Here is a 20,527-nt window from a genome sequence, read left to right on the forward strand (position 1 = left end):
CACTAAGGCAAGTGATAGAAGAGAGAGAGATTAATTACTTTAGTATGATTTTATACTACCTTGTTTATTAGAATGATGTTAAAAACCCTGTAATTTTAAGTCTTTACATTGCCATACAGTAAATAAGAGTGAAACCCCTGAGTTTTGAACTCATAGGGAACAGGTGTAAATGATTACTCCAAAGTTATGTGAATAGAGGCAGCACGTGCTGGCATTTGGGCATGAGTTGCTTGACATTTGCACATACATTTTCTCTGGGTGCAGTCTAAGAGCAGCAGCAGATTTTCTACTTTCCGTATCTGGAAGCCAGAATTTGATGAGACAAGGATGCTCAGGAGAGCCAGTGAGAATCAGATGTTAAAGTGGAGTACTTAAGGATAATTAAAAGGCTTTAGGAACCCATTCAAAAGGAAAGGATCTCAACAACATTTATCTTCCTTTGATTTCTAGAAGAACACAAGCTACAAAATTTTGGCTTGTACATGCACTTAAGACATTGGAAGTGTGAAGTAAGATGTATTCATTCAAATCTCTTTTACTGTATATGAAACATATGCATTTTATGTCACACTCACTGTTGGAGTTTAAAGAATCCGGTCATGCTCATGTTTTGGATGATGGGCCTCTGTGGTGTGGTGTACTGTGTATTGGAACCATGAAACTGCCTTCCACTAACAGTGACCTGCATTTTTAGGGATAATTTTAAATTCTGGTGGGAAAAAAATGAGTGAAAGCAGAACAAAAGAGAAAAAAATAGCCCAACTGACTGAAAACTCCTGGAATAGACCAAGTGAAAACTGATTCCTACATATGTGCTGTTTCATGACACATCTAAGCAAAATGTGGAACAAAACCTCTTTGAAGCTCTCTAAGTGTTCAGTGTTTGCTGAGGTGTGTTGCCCTGCACCTGTGTTTCTGAAATAAGATGTATCTTGAAGGGGGGCAGGGTTGATTTTGGAAGGTGAGATGGTTCACTTTGTTGTGAAAGTCAAGTGCAATGGCAGTACACCACAGATGTCTGCCACATGTTGCACACATTTTAATATTCAGTAGCAAACGTTCTTATTATATGAGAGCAAGAAGAATAAGGTTTGTTTCATGAAAGCAGGTGAAGTAAACCCCATTGAGATGTGTGTCATATGGAATGCATAATGGATGATGGTCCAGATGCATCCAAAAATGAAACGTGCTTTGCGTGCAGCTGAGATAGGGAAGCTTGTGGTAAATTCTGCCCTTTGTCTATGAGGCTTTGGCTCTGGACAGGGATTCTTGTCATGTGTTTCTGCCAAATATGTTAGCATTTAACTCATATGTTTTACCATATATGGGTATCTACTTCAGCACTTTTGTGTTTACCATTTGCGTATTTTTTTTCCTTCTTATTCTTGCAGAACTGCTTAGTTAAAAATTCAGTGGGTCTAATGATTGTTGAGTTTTCATTAATTCAAGAGAAAACACACACTTTTACTTTGGAATAAGTAGAACACATGGAAGAAAACAAACCAACCAAACAAACAAAAACTGAAACAAAAAATGAAGAAATGGAAATTCTCACCAAGAGAATATTACAAGCAAATTCTGCCCTCAAAAATATACTCAGCTACCAGAACCTCTATGTGGAAAGTTGCATTGGTACCTGCACGAGCTGGATATTCATCCAACAGGACGTATGGTTCCATTTTACAATGACCATTCGGAAGATGAAACACCTAAATAGAATGTTGTCTATTAGTCCAAGTTTAACATTCCCCGGGATCTTAATCCAGTCTAATTGTCGTAATGGTGGTTATAGGAGTCAGTACACAGGTCCCTCCTATGAGATGGAGTTTGAATGCTTGATAAGTCTGACTGACTTCAAAAGGCAGGGGTCAGGAAACAAAACATAGGCTTTTACCAGAATGCTAATGTGTCAAATCAGGCTGCTTATTTAGGTGCCTAAATATGGATTTACTGCCTGACATTTGTGTTTTACATTAGATTTGCATGAGTAACATCTGAAACCTTACATTCTTGGCCTGAACAAATGAGTAATGTTCCTTTAAGGAAAAAATAAATAAAGCCAAACAGCTAAAAACCCCAGAGCCTTCATTAGTTTTTGTGCTAACCAACATTCTTATGTTTTATATTCAAACCAACATATTAACATGAAACAATCATTCCAGATGGAAGAAAATATCACTTCTAGGGTCAGGAAGGGGGTACATAAAATTCTGGCAAATTAGAAGGAAAAATCTACAGGGGTTAAAAAGCTCATTAATATATGCTTTAATCCCCTTGTGGATCGTTGTGGTTTGGACCTGCAAAAACTGAAATGAGAAAATGCTACCATAAGCTGACCAGCTTTAGTGCTGAAAGCCAATATCGAAAATGTTCCTCGGGCTTCCAGGGAATGAAAGGCCTTGAATGGATATTTCTGTATGTTCTACTGAACAGCTGACTGAGTAGACGCCTACCCTAAATTAACGTGTCTCATGTTATGGTGTGAACTTCAACAGAGAGCATGCACCTAGCCAAAAGCTGGCATAATTTAGAAGGTATAACACTTTATAAGCAAGTTATTTTTAAAGTTCTTTTTTTTCGTTGAGGAAAACAACAACAAAAACCCCCCAGCCACTGAACATTTTAGTTTTGCCTTGGGGATAGAATTTCAAGAAAGTACAGCTTATGCCATGCTTTAGCTAATCTACCTAAATACAGCATCTGTAACTCCTTTATGTGGTATTTAGTATTTTGACAAGAAAATTTTACTGGTTTTCTGTCACAAAACATTACCAGACAATGCTAGTACGTACTCTAAATTTGAGTTTTAAAACTAGAATCAGATGCTTCTTCCTTTTAAATATTTTGCCTGATAATACCAGCAAACAAGACACATCTCCCTTTACTGTCTTTTCTTCCAGCTATGGATTTGGTTCTTTGCAGCTGCAGGAGCCACGTCAAAGGGCACCAGCTCATAGAATGAGAGGCAACATTTTTAAACCATACTCAGCTGCAACACCTGACTCTTGGCACTTTTTGATGTGACCCAGATATTAATTGTCTCCAGGTTGAGAAGGTGAAACTCATTTTACGTGAATACTGATTGAATGTGACCAAAAAGCAAAAGTTGAAGTCTCAACATGAAGCTGCAAAGTCAGGCACGTGACAATAGTACTGCATGAATTTCACCAGCTGGCTGTATACTAGAGAACTCAGTGTCCCTGGCCAGGACCTGTGGGTATCTGAGGGTGCTATTTGAAATGCAGACCATCTGTTTCATACCTTCTGAAGCAAAATGTGATTTATAACTGGCTCAGTTATATCTCTTGGATACAAACATCTTCTTGGAGGAAATACTTACCCATTAACTACTACTGCTTTCCTTCCATTCCTTCTGTATCTCTCATACCTAATACACAACATTTGCATGTGTGTTACTCATATAGTACATATAACTGTTTATTACTTCAAGACATTGGATCAACTGAAGCTCAGCAAAAAGTGAGGCAATTCTTTCAGCCAGGAGCCTGAAACATTTCTGAAATGTTTCCTAAACATTAGCATTAACAGGAACCAGGAGGTATTTTGATAGTCTTGTAAATTTAAATTCATTTATAAAAAATACTGAATTTATTGGTTTATTATGTGAGCAGGAATTACATATTGTATTATAAAATCAAAGGCCAGCATAGTTCAGATATCTTTAGCTATAATTAAGACTTCCATTTATTTTACAAGATTTGAGAGAGAGGAACACCATAAAATCTATAGAACTTATTCATTAAAAAATCTGTTTATGTAATCAATTCATGTTTTTCAATATGTTTTATGGCATCCTGGTATGTCTGCATTCAATATATATTGGACAATTTCAGCTAAATTTATAATGTTTATGGCTGTGGATGTACAAATAAATATGAAATAAGGCTGCTAAAAGGTAGGTCTGCTTTTATGCTTGTTATTATTTATTACGTATACCACAGTAGCACCCATTTTAATGTCACTCATGTCAATCCCCATTCTGGCAGCAAGATCTCTCCATGACTTGTAGCTGAGCATCCGCAGGATTGGTGCTCTGGTTTGCTTACAGTGGTGGGAGGAAGTCTGTGAAATAAGCCTGGTGTTTCTTAAACTGAGTTTGTTTGAGGACTAGCCTCAAAAGCAGCATAGCAGCAGCTCCTATTTGCCTGACTTCCAACCTTCATGTCTTTTTCATGCTCCCCAAAGGGCTCCAATCCCATGTCCCTAACCTGGCTGATCTTTCTGCCAAGCTCATTTAATGTTCTAGCCCACATATATTTCTACGTTTAGCTCTTTGCACTGATCATGACAAACTGCCCCAGGATCCTGAAGTCCTTTTGGTGGCCAGGCCAGTACTGCCATCCCCGTTTCATGTCCCTTATCCTGCTACACACCTGTGCTCACACAGGTCTGAAAAGAGTAGTTCTTGCAGGCTTTAGAATGATGCATCAGTGCCAGCAGCCTAAGAGAGTCAGCTCCAGCTTTGTTTACATGCCAAGGCAATGTCAGTCACAGCTCCTTACTCTGGCAGGGTTATACTTTCTCACAGGATCTGTGAGGCACTTATGTAAGATATTACACATGGGAAGAACTGTATGCTAACATTGGCAAAAAAAGTTTTAAAGGTTCACGTCTCATGATTGATGAACTTGTATGAATAATTTAGTTATAATTAGCATCATTACTGCTACTGAAGCGCATAGTTTCTGAGTTGCTGACCAAAATCCTAATTTTGCAAGATTTCTATGCCAGTAGCATCCCAAAATTGCCTGATACTCCCCTAACATGGATACCCATATATTTGGTAAAAAGGTATCAGGAATAGAAGAGGGGTAGGGATGCATACTCAGAAACCCTCTACCTCATATCCAGGCAAGCCTAGAGATATTCTAACGCATTATATCACTTTGTGGTTTTCTTGCTTTAAGCTGAGCAGTGTCATCTTCACAGTTTAAAGGGATCTGCTCAGTTGAGAGGGTGGCAGTGGCCTCCAGTCATGCCTGGGAAGTGCCTGTAGATTTGCTGCTTGTATCTGTTATTAATTTATTCTGGAGGAATGTCTTAAAATAAACTTGTAGGCATTCCCACAGTAACTTGAAGTTGAAATACATGAAGGATTGGCAGGATCAGATTCATAATGATGCATTGTTCACATTTGTGATCAGTTTTTTGATGATGAATACTGCACTGTGCAGTTTTACTACAGTTTTTTCTCTAACAATCAGCCTTACTGCTAAAAATCTAAACCAGGATGATGTAAAGAACAAATTACTGCATAGTTCACTACAACAGGGGAAGATTTATTTGTCCAGAGAGATTTCAAGTGGACATTTAGATACCGCCACAGTGGCAGATGAATTAACATGAGAAAGTGCTGCTGATTCTACCTTCCAATAGATCTAGCACATTACCAGAATACCATGGGCTGGAAAAAATTATAATCTACAAATGGAAAATTGAAATATACTGAAATCTAACCAGGGAGTCGGAGGAACATGTCTCCTGGAATGGCTCCTGTGTTGGCAGAAGTGACTGGGCAGTGATCCCAGAGTGTATTAATCTCCAGTCATGAAGCTAGCACAGGAAGGTCATTTAGTTATTAGGAAAATAAAATAGGTTTTATAAACTGGAGTGTAGTGGTCATGAAAGGATTACACTTCTACCAGTTTTGCTCAGGACTGTCCCCTGGCTATGGTTAGGGGAGCAGGACTGCCTATTACAGGGCTAGAGATTGTCTCCAACCTGGGACAACACAGCTTACAAACACATAGTTTGGCTTTCTGTCTTTGCCCAAACAAGGTAGTCCCCAAATGTTGCCAAGATTTATGTCTGAGAGTGGTATCTGGCAGGAGCTACAGCCATGACAGAGAGGGTGTTAACAGCTTAAGAGTACAGGCAACTGCTGTTCACTGCTTCAGCTAACACCTCCTCATTTTATTTGCTAATGCAAGCATTACCTGTGTATCTTTAACAGCTCTCTGCACAAGGTGTCTTCTGGATGTCCCTTTGCCTCCAGAAACATCCTAGGACATTATCACTAGAGAGGAAAGTTTGAATCTCAGCAGGTAAAAGAAAGGACAGGACACAAGACTGAGACAGTTCCCACCAAATTTTAGTGATTTATACATAGCTGGTTAAATAACTTATGTTATATTTATGGATGGAAAAAAAGAACTTTTACAGGAAAGCCATCTCAGGTCTAACTAGATGTCTGAGTTAGGTCAGAAGAATAACCCTTTAGAGCTGCTTGTTTCTCTCCACTAAGAAGAGAGCTTGCAATGAAACAGGCTCAACATGTCTAAATTCCAGATTATGGGATAATTTGGATCAGACAGTGTGTATCAGGTGTGGTCGATATGCTGGAGGAAAGGGATGCCATCTAGAGGGACTTTGACAGTCTTGAAAGGTGGGTCCATGCCAACCTCATGAAGTTCAAGAAGGAGAAATGCAAGGTCCTGCACCTGATTCAGGGCAATTCCAATCACAAATACAGGCTGAGTGGAGAATGTGAGAGGTATGAGAGCAGCCTGAGGAGAAGCACTTGGGATGTTGGTTAACCAGAAACTCAACATGACCCGGTAATGTACATTAACTGCATCCTGGGCTACATCAAAAGAAGTGTGGCCAGTAGGTCAAGGAAGGTGATTCTTCCCCTTTGCTCTTATGAGGCCCCCCCTGGAGTATTGAGTTCAGCAAAAGAAGGACATGGACCTATCAGAGCAAGTCAAGAGGAGAACAGGAAGACTATCTGAAGGATGGATGGAACATCTCTGCTGTGAAGATAGGCTGAAGGAGTTGGGGATGTTCAGCCTTGAGAAGAGGAGGCTCTGGGAAGACCTTATATCACCTTCCACTACCTACAAGGGGCTTACAAGAAGGGACTTTTTACAAGGGCATGCAGTGATTGGACAAGGGGAAATGACTTCCTACTGAAAAACGGCAGGTTTAGTAAAGATATTAAGAAGAAATTCTTTATTGGTGGCAAAGCCCTGGCACAGGTTGCCCAGAGAAGTTGTGACTGCCCCATCCCTGGAAGTGTTCAAGGCCAGGTTGGATGGGGCTCTTAGTAACCTGGTCTAGTGAAAGGTGTCCCTACCCACGGCAGGGGAGTTGAAACTGGATGATCTTTAAGGTCCCTTCCAAATCACTACGACAGGACTCAAACCCTCCAAGAATGGAGACTGCACAATTTGTCTGGGCAACTTGTTCCAAAGCCTAGCTGACCTAGAAGTTTTTGGCACATGCTAATATGTGAACTGTTCCTGGACATCTGACAGCAGACCTCCTGCACCCAAATCTCCTCATTGGCCTTATTCATTTATCAGTGTAGACACAAGCCCTCAGATTGCCAAGTGGGACCCCAAAAGGTCCCACTTGGTAGGGGCCATCGTTGAACCAAGGAATGCTGCCTCTCCCCTCCATCCTTGCCTTAGACTCACACATCAGAGAGAGTTAAAAAAAGAGATCAGAAAGAAAAAAATATTGTTTTCACTAGATCTATGTTTTCATTTGCTTCATATTTTAGGAGTCATCAGACAAAAGGGTAGGAAAGGAAGCTACAAATCCTTTTCAAAAGGCAGGGAAAAGAAACGAGCAGCAACAACAAGAAGAAAAAAAACCAAAAGGTAATTTTTGAAATAAATCCTTAACTTCTAAGCTGTAAAGCCAGGCCTTGGATATTGTTAATGAACCATTAGCCCTGCCTTAATCACAACATCTCTTTCTTTTGTTCTCACACCCCACTGCTTTTTCGCAGCCGGACACACTTGGGTTTTCAGAAGTGACGGTGCTCCTCATGAGCATAGTTCATGCTGATTATAATGGACACATCTGTGCTTACAATGTTTGTCCGTCATATCCACTGTTTGCTTTTAGCAGCACGATGAGGAGAGTGTGGCAGCCTGTATGTGTGTGCATGTGTGGGAGCAGCAGTGAGAATGCAGGGACTACTTAAAACCCTGCTAAGCTGTTCTGTTTCTCAATACTGTATTTATTGCAACTCACTTTGTAGTCAGATGAATGGAGTATTTTTTTTTAAGGAATTTTACTCCCAATTGTTTTTACTACAACATAAATTTGCTGACTCTTTATTAGACAGTAAGAACTCGGGCAACCCTTTGTGAGACTTGATCTTCTATTGAAATGTGTTCAGCTTTGCCCTGGAAATTGGCCTTTCAGCTGAATAACAAAAACTCACAGACAAAGTTCCCCATACAGTCACAGGATTGGTTTTCTCTGCACAAGCCTTCCTCCAACAGTCCTCCTCAAATGAGTTCCCTGTGGCAGTGTAAGTACTGGTGAGTGAAACATTGCCAAGGCATGCTGCTAAATTTTGAGCATGGTCCCTGGCACATTTTTGGGCATAGTTTTGGCCCTGGCCAGCAAGGAGCTCCGGCACAGTGCCTGGCAAGGTCTGAGGAGCTGCCTGAGCAATCTGGCTGCAGCAATGCTGATGTGGTGAGGGTGTGAGTCATGCCACGTCCTTTTGGCCCCCTGCCAGAGACGGGGTCCTGGCCTCTGTTATTTACTTGAGGAGGTGCAATCACACTATCTACCTTCTGCCTTTTTTTCCCTTTATCTTTTTTTTCTTTTTTTTTTTTTTCCTTCTTTCTTTTTATTTCTTCTTTGTTTTTTTTATTCGTCCTCCCTCCCCCCCTCCCACCCATGAACACCTCAGATTACTATTGTTTTAGGCTCTGATTCTGTAAAGAAGATTGCACGAGTGCCTCTTTCTGCAACTTTGGATTTTTTATTGTCTGTGTGAGATTCTATTTTTACCCTACAGCAAGGGGGAGTGGGTTGACTCTCTTGGTTAGAGCACAGTGCTACTACTGCCAAGGTTGTGCGTTCAACCCTCAAATGGGCAATTGACTTAAGAGCTGATCTTTGTGGGTCCCTTCCAACTCCGAATATTCTGTGAATTCCACTGACTCTTTGCTAACACTGAGATAGGTGAAGGAAAACCCTATAGTACTCTTCATGAGTTTCTCCAAGTTGTTGTCCTTGGAGCTATAAAAAGAACACCAACGTCATTCTCATTGAGGGGGGGGATAAAAAACCCCATTCTTTTTGCTCTTCTTGGTAATGATGTTTTGCTTCTGTATTTCTTAAAATAGTTTTTCTTTTCTCATACTTTGTCTACAACTTGCATTTACATGATCATGGAACCATAGAATGGTTTGGATTGGAAGGCAGCTTAAAGGTCATCCAGTTCCAGCCCCACTGCCATGGGCCAGGAATATAGGGATGTGCATTTCATTCTCATCTTTTTCTTCAAGTTAATCCTATAAATTAGAATGTAAGAAGCAAGGTGATGAAAAGTTAGCCCTAAAGCATAGTTAGATTTCATTTGTCCTTTTGTGCATCTTCCTACCAACATTCATTCAAGCTGCTATTATGCCCCCTTTTGTATATTGTATCCTAACAATCCCTTTAGAACATTTCCAGAATGCTTATTAGCCAAAATGGATATTGTGAAGCTAATTGATGTTAAATATCAAACTAATTTCCTGATTGGCTGGATATTCTTGGATTAGTAATATGCTGGTTTCAATAATCAGTATTTCAAACACAAATGGATTCCTCTGTATTTATCTTCTATATCATTGAGTCAAACAAGAATAATGTGAAACAATAATATAAATTAATGTTAAAAAGATTAATAATTTACTTTTCCTTAGTGATGCTGATAGCTGGAAGAGCAATGGCAAATATAATTAAAGTTACATAACTCTTCCATTCTATCCTCCTTTTAATTTGTTCATAGTTTTCTTAATTGATCACTATCCATTCCCAACATTTTTATTCAGAGTTTCTGTCTGTAAGTGATTTTTTTTGGTAGAAATCTATGTAAAAAATGTTCTAGCAATTCTTGAGAAAAACAGAACTACAAAACAAAACTCAAAACAATCCCACAAAGCCATTATTTTTCCCATAAAAAGAATAACTAAAAAAGTCTGTCTTTTAAGAACAGCTTTCATTAAGATAGCTTGAGGAGGAGGATGAGGAGCCAAATACTTTGTTGTTATAAATGGGGAAATGCCGATAGGAAAAACAGGACTTGTGGTCATTTTCATGTGCAGGAAATTTGGCACATGACTTGCTATGAAAATGGCCTCTTTTGAGAGGAAGTGGTTTGCTAAACCTTGGCTACATTTGACCATAGTGGGAATCTTTGGCAACTAAGCTCTCTTCGCATGGAGTATATTTCTTGAAGGTAGCTATGGGCTGTCATTCAGTGAACAGGTGATCTAACTGTTCAGCAAGCAGGAAACAGTTTGGAAATTTGGGTTAAACAGAAGTTTTGCCTTCCAAAACAAGACTTTGACACACAGAGTATCCAACATCACTAAAATATCTCTCTAAAAAGAACAGGTGGCTGCATCTTAGTGGGTCACATTTGAGATCTTTCAGAGTTTAATTACTGCGTGGATTTTGCACATACTCTAAACTAATAACAGAAATTTAGCTTAAATATTGATTTAATGATCAGTGATCACCACTAGTAGAATTTTTCATTTTGCTACCTTTTTCTTCTTAACTCTACACTTTTGCGTTTATTGGCATCTGGATTCAATTTGACCAAACATGTAATTGTAAATACAGTGCAAATAATCAGATCCCCTTTTTGAGAGGAATGTTAAGCAAGCAAGCCAAATAGTTTGATTTTGCCCCAGATACATTCTCAGTATCACTTATTTTAGAAAAATAAAGCTTTTTAGAGGAGCTGTTCCTGTCTTCATGCATCTATTATTGGGTAAAATTGTACTGGTTGTCTGTAGAAGGAAGAGATCAGGGTTAATTCCAAACTTAGGTTGTGGGCTTTACCAACCACCTGACTAGCACAGTAAATAAAAGATTTGGAAGAGAAGCTGAACAATGCCTTAAAGAAAATTGCCACTGGTATAAATTCTGACCCATCAACATTATTGACAGCAAAATCTTTTACACCTGATGTTAACCATTCACATGTTAGACATTTATCTTAAATTGATTACTGAAGTTCATTCTGTAAGCAGTGGAGAAATAGATATTAGGTTTTTTGGAAGGTGATGCATCGCAGCTCGCAGGCAATGGTGGTGATATAGGACAGACTTTCCTTTGAAGGTGCCTTTCTGATCCCATGAGATTGGGAGAGATGTTCATGCATTGTTGCCGGCATCTAACTCTTAAACTGCTAAAGTCAGTGAGACAACTCCCAGAGCAGATTCTCTAATATCAGCTGACATAATCTATTGCTCGAATTCAGCAGTTTATTAAATGATCCTTTTCAATCCTTTCAAATAATGGCAGGACTTGGCCATGCCACTTACCAGAAGTGTTCCTGAGATGGGAGTGGTGATGAGTGAGGAAGCTGTATATGCTTCACACACCTAGGAGCAGCTTCTCAGAAAAACTTTTGTCTTGCTTCTGCTACACTGCAGGTGGAAATTGCTGCAGTCTTGTTAGTGTTATTTATTGTATACCTGGAAGTATCCAAGTTGGCACAGAGGCCATTTTCTAATATTTTATAACGTAAGGAATACTGTCTTTAAAAAGGAGTTAGGTTTTATCTTTGATCTCATGTTCACTCCCTTAGCCAATTTAGGTCAGATGAGAACTATGGTTTTGCTTTGAACCCTGGAATTAGTATTTTCAGCTGGTATAAATATGTTTAATCCAGTACAAGATCTTTCCCTTGAATAGATTTCTTTTTGTTTTAATAACTAATTTTCAGTTACTTTCAATAACTTTTCCACATCATTCTCTGTAAGAAAACATACAGTGCTCTGAATTGGTAAGGACACACATAAAAGGAAGGTGTGAAATGGCTCTGAAACCAGTGATCCTGTGTCACATGAGACCACCCCACTGCAAGTAAGAAATTAGAAATGTTGATGGCTGTTGAACACCAAATTTTCACAGCAGATTGGCACAAAGTTGTTTAGCACAGATGTTCCTGTAATTGTGATATACTGGGAAAATTCTCAGTGTTCCAACTTCAATGGCTCCCAGACTCACACTTCCACCTGTGTGTTGTGGTGGTCTACTCTTAACACACTGGTCTGTAATGTGAACCATGTGGTAACATGTCTAGCTTAAAAACTTGTTAAAACCCCTCCCTCCCCCCCACGTTCTCCTGACATCTTTAAGCTTGTTTCATCATTTCTATTTTTATGTTTAAAGGATTTATAAAATGGAAAAAATTAAGACACCTGGAAGCTCATGGGACTTGAGGTGTGAGAGGGAGCCAGTTCAGGTACTTCCAGTTTGGTAGAGATCTAAATTTGCTTGCTGCTCTGTGCAGGGCAGGCAAGGACCTTTGGAAAGAAATGTGGTGGTGCTTTTTGCAGCTGGATGACCTATTTGTGGGGGAAAAACCTGATGCATTGCCTCTTTCCTTCAGGTTAAGATACTACTTTAAAAAGAATTTGGCATGTAAATACATTTCAATTCCATTTAATTTGCTTGTGAGCTATTTATTTTGATCAACTTTGTTATGATTCCTACTTCATCTCAGTAGATCTCAGTGAGTTTTCAGTTCTCATTAAATGCTTACTCTCAGAGGAGCACTACTGAACTCACCATTGTGCATGTGTGTGTTTGTGTGAACAGAGGATTGTCAACCTCATAACACAGGAAATGTGGACAAATATTTTGATAACACTTTTATAAACCTGTGGGTTCCGGAAATGCATCAATAATTTTTATTAAAAAAAGATGCACATAAAAGTATTAGTAGATAAGAGAATATAATGTACATGAATTCAGTGAATATTCTCCAGGGGAAAAAAAAAAAAGATCAAAAGACTCATTTTCTCTCAAAATCCTGGTTAAAACAAGACAAGTAAATTGTACATTACCTATGTTTATACGTATACTCTCACCTACTGCTTGCTATTTTGTACAGGTAACTCAAAACATAATATCCACAACCAGAGCTTTTCTGGAAATTTTCCAAAAGAATGTATTTGCACTGGAAAATTACTGATTCACCAAAACCAACTTGTTTCACAGAGGGAAACAGTTTTTAGTGAAATTGTTTTAAAAGGAAAAGTATAGAACTATTTTGATAAGTTCAAAACTATTAATTTTGTTAATTTCCAGATGAATAATATGTCTTTTTAATGTTACTTATTTTAAAATTTATTTTTAATTATAAAGTCTTCAGAAATTATTCTTTGTAAGGCATATTAACTGGCCTAGAAAATAATTTCCCAGGGAATATAATTTCATAGGAAGATAATTTTAAGGACTTTTTTTTCATTCCTTCCTTTCTTCCATTCTTCCTTCCTTCTTTCCTTCCTTCCTTCAAGAAAGTAAATGTCTTATTCCCACTATCTTTAGTTACAATATCCATGCTATTGATATTTGAGATATGGTGAATTAGATGGCAATTTGAACTATCCAAGCAGGGTTTTTTTTTGTATATACTTAAAAAGGCAGAATTATTCATGGCTAAAAGGACAGTACAAGTATTTTTATATAAGCTGGACTGTTTTGAACCTAGAAAGGTCAGTTTTACTGTCTAAAAATATTTCAGTTTGAGCTTATATATCAGCTAGAAATGGAGTGTCACATGTGTCATATAAAGCACCACTGGGTCACCTAGAAAAACCTGTTAGCAGGAAGAATTGAAGCCCCCAGAAGACTTAAGCAACCCTATTTTCTTAGCTACTGGCAATATTAAAATAACACTGAGGCAACGATGGCAACCATACTCTTTCTGTTCCTGAGAAGCAGGACTGCCTCTCTGGATGCTGCCCACATCCCACAGAAAGTGGTTGAGCTCTTGGCAGCCCTCCTGGTCCTCCCTGACCTTGGGATAATGCTCCGCTTGGGGGTCACTGGACAATAGATTGATCACCCTGAAAGTGTGAGTTTCTCAAGGGTTACACAAATAACCTCCAGTCATTAAAACTAACTATAAAAAAGTCCATCCTCCTTTTTTTTTAAAGTGGTTGAGTCACAGTTTGAGACTGGAAAAGTGGGTAAATCCACTGAATAAACTTAGCTTGATAAATAATTTGTTTACTTCTAGATGAAGTGAACAAATCTCCTTGTAGATGAAGGCACAAGTGGAGATGGATGTGAATACCCTCTGTTTATAGCTATTACAGTGACTATTTTTTTTCACATTCAAATTAGAGTTGCCTCAAATTAACACTGCAGAATAAAGAAAAGTGATTTTCTTCCACAAAGGAAGTATTAAACTTGTTTTATCCTAATGTTGATATATAAGTCATGGCTGTACTATAAAACAAAACGAAATGCTTTCTAGTTCAAGAAGGAGTAGATTTAAGCTGGCTTGAATAGCAATGATTTACATGAAATTTTTCTAAAAAAATCCCTCTATATTGAAGTTCAATTTTTAATTGACAAGAATGTCAGAACTTTGACTAGCTTGCAAGTGTTCAGACAGTAGAATTTCTATTGAAACACAAACTTTCTAGAAATAATTGTCTGAAATGCTTTAATTTAGAAAAAAAAAAGTATTCTTATTTTTCACTGAAATATGCTGAGTTGACAAAAAATACAATCAAATTAGAACTAAAAACACCCTATCAAGAATTTAAAAATTGTGGATTTTAATGTACATCTTTAAAGAAGACAGCGAAATCATCTAAAATTGTAATATTAAAAAAGTAGAAGTAACTATTACTTTCTCTTTTGAGCATTACAGTAAAAAAAAAATAATTAGTAATATCTTACCTTTCTTTTTCCCTTTCTTTTCATTATGCATAATCTAAGGTAGTTGTAAGGAGTTTCAGAAGACTGTTCTTTTGCAGTGGACACACTCAGTGTAACATACTGTACATCTGAGCTTCCAGGATCATGGTCTTTTGCATTCTATTAAATAGATGTGAAGCTCGTGTAATGCTAGACACAATTATCATAGACCGTGGTGGACTATAGACCTTCTAGAATGCTCACCTGTTCATAAAAAATTATGATGATGGTATAAAATGTTACCTTTTTGTAGCTGGTAATTCTGTTCTGTTAAAGTTTGATAGAATTAATACAATAATACAATTAAATTGATTAATTTTAAACACAATTAAGCTTATTTCAGAATGTCTAGCAAAAATGCTCCAGTGACCGATAAAAGAAGACATATAACTTTAAAGAAGCCTGTGTTTATGTCAAGTATTAAAAATTTAAGTGTCATGAGGGGTAAGTAAAAGGATGCCCCAATTTCTGTAATGTTGCACTTCAAGATGCATCGCATTTGCTTGAGGTTATTTCTTCTCTGGTATCATGAAAAGAAGATATATTCAGAAAAAGTTTGTCATAATCGCAGATATCCCTCCTTTTTTTTTTATTTTCTTTTTCTCTGTACATGCCCTCTTTCACTGCAAGGTACGAAGATGCAACATATGTACAATAATTGTACATATGTACGAATTGGCTCTTAAGCATTCTGGACTTGAGGCATTACTGCTTCATGTACCACAGGCAAAGGCTGATACTAGATTTAAATTTCTAGCTGACTTCTAAAGAGTGTTGCATCCTTTCAAAGGGCAAACTAAACTCTTCAGTATCAGTTAAATAGCATTTCTTACAGGAGGCAATGGGCCTATTGCAGCACTTGATGGCTTAGGTTAGAATTCGTCTTTGAAATTTAGATCCTCTGCCAGGTCTTGTAAAGGACTCTTGTGAGCTTGAATAAACTATTTTGAAGAAAATGCTTTGCTTTAATGATGTTTGTGTTCTCTTTGTAAACTGCAATGGAACCTGGTAACCCATGGAAGACATTTGCAGCTCCAATGTTTTCAGCTATAACTGAGAGAGAGAAGGCTACACTGAACTCAACACTTAGCTTGTGGTTGATGTTTTCAAATGCAATTTGAAATTCACAAGAAGCATAAAAGGACCTTCCTTCCTTCACCCTAAATTGCAGCTGGTCTGGGAATGGGAACTATTTGCTAAAGGAGTATCTAAAGAGAAATACAAAGGCTTCGGCAAAATTTTTGCTGAAGAGCTGAGCTCTACTGTAGTCTCGGACATTGAGGAAACAATTAGAAACTTGATACATTAGGTCTGAGGAGAAATAACATCAAAACTTTTTTCTGAGGAGAGCTTTTATATCAATTTATTTTTAGCCGAAAAATAATGGAGCAAGCAGAGCTGGATAGTCAACTGGGTTAACAGTAGGCAAGCACTCACAGCCTGGTGATATTTGTGAAAATAACAATATTTTTCATTTGTAGACTCCTCATTTAGGCAGCCAAGCTGTACAAGCAAGTGTGATCCCTGCAGAGTGAGATCCTTTCATAGTGTAAACTAATGCGCCTTCATATTGTATTCCTTTCCCCTTGTTCCTTTATGTTACTTTCTTGCTACCCTGTCTACTTTTTGAGCTTTTCTGAGCTATTTTTTGTAAAAATGACTGACAGATGTGGATTGAATGTCAATGGCACCAGTTTATAAACACATTCTGCAGGGGAAAACAAAAAGAAAGAAACCAGAAAAAATCTGGGTCCAAACCCTTGGCTTTATACTCTTTGCTTTTTAAAGCTCCTGCAATTTGACTTCATTTCACTGTCTCCTTTAATCCTTATAAAAGTAGTGTTCACCTCAGACCTGACCTGAAGCAGCTCTTCCTGCTGCCAACTTGCAGTAAAATTTATTGCCTTGTTTTATCAGATGACATGAAACAATGCCAGCAATTTCTCCAGTGTTATCTATATATGATCAAACAGCACTGTAGTCACCCACACAGAGCAAAAACACGCTGTTTTCTCTTGAATATTTTTAACCTGTAAAGTCTATTGGAAGCATACTTGTTTGACAACAGAACTTTAAGCCGGAAGCTTGTCAAAGGAACACTTGACAAGCCAACATTCAAAAGTGCTGGGAAAAGGAATCTTATTTTATACTGCAGAACTTTGCAGTATCATTTGCTTTAGAGGTCAGCCAGCTAAAGTTATTTATTGTTCAAAAGGTGTTTTTAATCAATTTGAAAAAGTATGGCTTCTCTCCAACTATGCCTCCCTTCTCCACAAGCCCCAGTAATCAGGATTAAAGAAGTTTAAATAACAACAAACCAAGCTTTGTATTTGTGCCTTGTGTCAACTTGTACTGCTGTAGGAAAAGAGAAGTTGATTTTTCTTTTGCTACAGTGCACTTAAAATAGTTTAAAAAAATCATCTTACAGTACCCAAAAATACCCCCAAAAATTCTCCAATCCCTTTCTTTCACACTGCTTTACACCTAGAATCTCTGATAACTCATTCCTTAAACCTAAGGGCATATCAACATTTGCAGTGGAAGGAGGCAAATATACTTGTGCTCACAGAAATGGAAGTCAGTAAAGTCTCTGTGCGTATCAGCATCCTGCAGATATATTGACACAAATCCAAAAAGGGGACAGTCATGTTCATGCCTTGCTGTGACCATATCTCTTTGAAGCTGAGACCTTTTACTCTCAGTGCAGCCTTGCATAATTGCAGTGATCTGCTCTGCAAAGCAGTAGGGCTGTCACTGCATTGCACTCTTCCACATCTCCACCAACATGCATGGAACTCTTTCACATCTACAATAAGCTATCATGCATTGTACTTTTATGGTCTTTATTACTGAGGATTTTGAAAGTCTCACGCATTTTGCTGTATTTACATTAATCCAACTTCCCCTTTAGGCAGAGAATATATCAGTCCATTTTATCAATGAAGAATTGAGGCAAAGAAAGGCTAAGTGATGTACCTATGGTCATAGAGAAAGTCTAGGGAAGGTGTAGTCACCTTATATAACTTGAAGCATCTAACTTCATCTAACTCAAACCCCTCGAGATGCCCATTTTCATTCCACTGATGTAGTGAACAGCAGAGCCCAAATAATTTAAATAGCATCTCAGGCCAAATTAAATGCTTCAAATACCTTGCCCCATCTTCAGATTATCACTCCCTTTCTTTACTTCTGCCAGGTTATAAAGAGGTGTCAGCATACAGATCAAATCTTTTACTTGTTCAGAACATGGATAAACCTTGAGTTGCCCAATTGCAGTTCTTGGCAGGAAGTTGTGTAAACTCAGTGAACATTAGTCAACTGTTGAATCTTCATGTGCTGCAGACCATTTTGATACACATTATCTAAGTTACTGTTCAACATACAATCAGAAGTTTTGATAATGACAAATATTATAAAAGAAAAAAATCTAAAAGACAAGAAGGAATATGGACTAGCTTCTGTACTCCAAGTCAGTGGGAGTTGCAATGTATAGAGAAAACTCCAGCACTGATACCGTCAATAGGAATTTTGCCTTTGGCTTCAGAAAAACCATATTTTCAGACTTTCTATGTGATATGTTCTCATCTTCCAAAAGTCTACATTCCTTTTTTATTTGCTTTTTTTTTTTTTTTAATTTGATGGTAGAACATAGGTTCAAAAACTAATACCAAATTACAGTGCAGTGATTTAGATATATTACCCTTTATTTTCATAACTTGGTCTGTTATGTTTATTTTTAGCTAAGTTCTTTCTTCCTTTCTTCCCTTTCTTCTTTTACATGGTGGCTTCAGTGACTTCTTCAGAATTTTACAAACTTACTTACTTACTTCAAGTGATACTTATTTTATTGTGATTTTATGTAGCTGTTTTGGAGGGTTTGTTAGGTTAAATTATTTAAACCTAGCATTGTTCAGAATTACATTAAAGTTCTATAGCCCATGATATTAGACTGCTATATCAGTATATTTGTTCTGTATCAATATTTCAGGTTTGGGGTTTTTTATGGTGAAGATGAAGATATCTTCATGGAGAAAATCCAATATCATTAATAATACGTTACCTGAAGAAAGTCTGTCATATTGAATAAAGAACCAAACACAATATTACTCTGAATATTATGCTAGAATTCAGTTCATACCCAACTAAGGCAGAAAAAGCTTGGAAGTTCTCTCTCTCAAGCAGTATTCATGTCGGCTGGCTATGTGGGGGAGAACACCTTCTGCAGTGTTAACCCTGGTCTGCTTAAGTGAGATCGCTCTGAGATTTGCACCTGATTCCCATGCTGTACCAGCCAGCAGAACTGAGCTGGCACATGGGAGTGGAAATAACCTGTGCCAGATACAGGACTCTTGTGGATCAGTGCAGAGGGAGCAGGCCCTGCTCTACAAACGAATCACAGTCTAGTGAGCTGCCTCTGGGGCAGTGCAACTGCCTGTGCTTGTGGTAAAGCTGTGGTTGATTCCCAAATAGGTTGGTGGTGCTCAGTGTAGTTTTTCAGGATACTCCACATGACCTATCCCTGTTGGCTTGGATGAAAAGGAAAACCAGGGAACATGCTCTTCGCAGATTAGGCAGCTGAAACTCTTTAGTATTGGCTGCAACAAAAACTGCTGGCTCTGGATGTAGAAACCACTACTACTAGAGCATCAAAATTATTCTAGTTAATGAAAATAGAAGGTAATTTCATTTACATTAGCAGGACTTTGTTGAAGAGTTCTTTAAAAAGGGGGGATTGAAGAAAAGATGTAGGAAGGACAGAGGAATTTTAATGTTTGTCTCTCCTGACTTTTTATAGGAATGGTGCTGTTAACGGCTTAGTGAATGCTTGTTTGTCTCCACGTGAAGGAAGATGGATGTGTAAAGAGTCACCCAAGTTCCAGGGAGAAACTGAGCAAGACAGATTAGTCCCACCTCAGCCTGACACCTGGGGCACATCCTTATCTAGAGGAGTAAATGGATCAGAATGTTACTGCCCGTTTATTTATTCTCCTTCTGTTTGGAGACTTTCCCTGATTAATTACTCTCTAGTAATTGCTGCTGTTAACTAATGTCAAACCTAATTAACCTGGACTCCCTTCATCCAATACCTTCACCATCCCTTTGCAAAGACAAGAAGGTCATCAGCAAGGAGGTTCTGAGGATGGCCACACTCTACCCACCCGTTTATTTGCTTTGGGCCTTGTTTGCTATTCCTGCTGCAATGCCTGGCGACAGCTTTCTAGAATTCCCATCAAGTCTAATTGGCCTGCTGAAGCAGCAGTGAACACAAGATTTAAGAAATGTTTTCTTTAAAAACTTCTGGTCCTACAGACACTTTGAGATCAAGTTTCACTCTGCTGAAATCACACACGATTCCCTGTGATTTTCATGAGAAATACTGTAAGAAAGTATTAAAAGAGAAACATGTCTCTGTGGTTTGGAGGGACTGATGGCCAGGGGGTTGAAGAGTGGGTGGTGGTAACATAGCAAGGCATCTACAGAATCTTTAAAGGTTGCCAAAATTAACACATACAAGGTATTCAGTATCAAAGTTTTCAATATTTGGCTCCATAAACACAATACCGGTTGCAAAAACAAAGCTAAGGATTTCATGCTGATTACTTAAATAAAAACTGTTTAATTATGAACGTTTGGGAAATGAAGTTATGAAGGACTGACCAATATTGCTATGGCTTCCTAGTGTTCATACCAGACTGTGAACACTGTGCCAGTATCTTACTGTGTAGTGCATCGCAGATCCATCTATGGTAAACAGTCCTACGGCTCAGCATGGCTCAGGCAGATGGCTCCATGCAGAAGCAGGTTCCCATCACTGAAG

The sequence above is a fragment of the Manacus vitellinus genome, unplaced genomic scaffold (genome assembly GCF_001715985.3).
Source record: "Manacus vitellinus isolate BGI_N305 unplaced genomic scaffold, ASM171598v3 scaffold_11_pilon, whole genome shotgun sequence".
Taxonomy (NCBI): Eukaryota; Metazoa; Chordata; class Aves; order Passeriformes; family Pipridae; genus Manacus; species Manacus vitellinus.